Raw genomic sequence first — 2,874 nt, 5'->3', positions numbered from 1 at the left:
TACACCACATTGTCCCTCTCAATGCAATTATGAGTGCTCTCCCTCCTGCTTTTGACTCTGCTGACATGCACTCATTATCTCTACTTTGGTTCACAGGGAGCTCTGCCAAGCGACCGACACCCTCAGCCAGCCAGTCCCTCAGCTCCGTCTAGGTCCTCACCTGCAGCCAAGAGGACACCTCCTCAATTGAAGAGCTGGAAATAATCAGCCAGGAAGACCCATCACAGCGCTTACCCACACCCTGCACCAGCACAGAGACACACACCTCGGTGGGACCTAGATCTAAAGCAGGTTTGGGTTCATAATCTGGTGGTCACCGCACAGACATGTGTCTGCAGCAGGAGGTGGCAGATTCAGCCGAGCTCCCTGGCACTTGGAGGCCTGCTGGGGAAGAGGCATCTGGGAGGTCCGAGTCAAATGATGAGCCTCTGGATTTGGCCTTCCAACTCATCCTGGAGAGTTAGCTGGAGGCTGCGGAACATCATGCAGAGCTGTTGGAAGCCCTCAACGGAGTGGCACATGGAGGAGTACATCCACTTGCTCTCTGATGAAGTGATGCCCACAAGTGCATGCATGGAGGTCTCCATGGGAAGGATGGCAGATGCTTTGGAGACCCTGGTCCAGCAGAATGCGGAGATGTGTGCAGATCTGCACTCCATCGCGATACCATGGGTGAGTTCCTGCAGTGGCAATGTAAGAGCGAAACAGGGCACCTCGATGACCCCTCAGGAGCTCCTACCCCTCAAGGAGTCATGCCCTGAAGGGGGGAGGAGCAAGAGCTGGATACTCCTTGGTCATCCGCTCAGGAATCTCAGAGGCTGTCCTCTCCCTCCGAGTCCCCTTTGCCTGTGACCCCCCTCAACCTCGTCCTCTGTCACTGCAGAGGGAGCAACTGGCCCACGGGAGGACAGCCAAAGCAACTCGAGGTTCCCAAGGCCACGGCTCTCCAGAGGACCCACGCTGAAGTCATCAGAGGCAACAGGGCCAACCATTATACAGGCTGTCTCCACCGCTGCTGCAGATGTCAGGGCAGCACCTAGAAGTCTAAGGCATTCAAAAGTTAAGAAATTCTGATCACAGTTGGTTGCATGGGTGAACATTGTTTGTCATTTTACAATCTGAAAATATATTCACTATCACTGAATAATGTGTAATGGTGTCTTTCAGCTTCATTGACAGGCTTCACAAGTCCTCCAACTGCATTCCAACACCCCTTCCCCCTGCCACCAGCAGTTCAGCTGCACACAACCAGCCCATAAGTGATTCTGGAGGGAGAAGTGTGTGTGTGACAGGGCCTTTCAGAGCCTCGTGCAAACACTCTCCCATGCAAGCAGATCCTTCACGTATCACACTCACCTTAATGTCCCGAGCATTTTGAATGCTGTCTGCCGAGGTTCATTTTCAGTTGTCCATCTGAGCTGACCTGCATCTCCGCCCACACACTGATCACACTCCTATGCAGCACCTGATCTCGCCCACCACGACTCTCGTTTCACTTTCGATTTAGACAGCATGAGTTGTCGAACATTTTTCTTCAGCTCCACGGCCTTTCCCCTCCCCCAGTCACCCATTTCCTTTCCCCATCACTGTTGAACCCTTTGGCATCACCTTGCACCTCCCCTTCATGACCTACCAGCCACAACCCTTTTCTTTCAGGGATGTCCAGGTGAATGTGCACGTTCCCTTCCTTCCTGAAAATCCCGCCCCCATCTACATTCACCTCCTCGATCTCCTCCTACCCCACCCCAGGGTCCAGGTCTGCCTTCGAGACCCCACCAACTACCCTCGCTGTCCCCTCTACCGATACCATCGAACCCTCATCCTCCCACCCTAACTCCTCAGTCTGCCCTCAGTCATTCTCACCATTCCCTCCTGCCACTCCTACCCTCAGTTTGCTCCCCAGGAGGCAGTCATGGACTCAAAAGAGCCCTCCCATGCAAGTATGCTTGGACAACCCCCCCCTCCAGACTCCTTCCCCTTTTGGAACTCCTTCCTCCCTCTGGACTCCTTCCCCCCTCTGAACTCCTTCCCTTACATCTTCCTCCCCCCCCCGACACCCACCTCCTCAGTTACCATCTTCTTCCTGTTAACCCCCCCTCCCCATATTCCCTCCTGCCTCCCAACCCCACCCCCCAACACCTTCATTTCCCCCTCTCTCAACCTCAACCTCTCTGACACACCTTCCCCTCCCAGTCAATCTGAGACCTTCCTCTCCCATCCCCTGGTACATTTTCCTCCCCTAAACACAGCTGGACCTTCTTCTCCAACCCCTCAACGATGATCAACCCTCAACTGTGACGTTTCACCTTCCGTGAGCTGCTTCACAGCAGTGCCATGTCCATCAGAATCCATCCAACATGCGATGGACATTCCACCAGGCTCCAGAATCTTCTGCTCCTCGGATGTCCACAATGGGAGCAAGGACCTGACGGTAAGTCCGGACTTCTGCAAGTCACGCCTGTCAAGACATGTTCTGCACCGGCATGTTTTCCTGTCATCGTGGGCGGACGATCCAGCGAGGGGGGATGATTCCAGCGGCTGGGTTTATAATGATATGCCGATGTATAACAATGTGGTTCCCAACGTCTGGTGGCGGGAAACGCAGTCTGCCATTGATGGGCAGAGCGGACAATCGCAAACTGGTTTCATGATGTCGCGAAACCGATTTTTGGCCCTCTCGCCATATTGTCTGCTCATGCCGCCAAACATGCCCGCTCCAGTGGGCACAGAAAATTCCACCCAGTCCCAGAGTCCAGGACCAGGTAAGTGCGGGAGTGGGGGGAGCAGTCTCATGGCTGGGAGGGGAGGTGAGGCTCGGAATGATTGCTGCGGCGGGGGTGATCGGATGGTCTTGAGGAAGAGGCCAGGTTGGGA

This window comes from Cetorhinus maximus, unplaced genomic scaffold (assembly GCF_964194155.1).
Source record: "Cetorhinus maximus unplaced genomic scaffold, sCetMax3.hap1.1 HAP1_SCAFFOLD_446, whole genome shotgun sequence".
In the NCBI taxonomy this organism is placed as follows: Eukaryota; Metazoa; Chordata; class Chondrichthyes; order Lamniformes; family Cetorhinidae; genus Cetorhinus; species Cetorhinus maximus.
Note: the sequence above shows the minus strand (reverse complement) of the source record.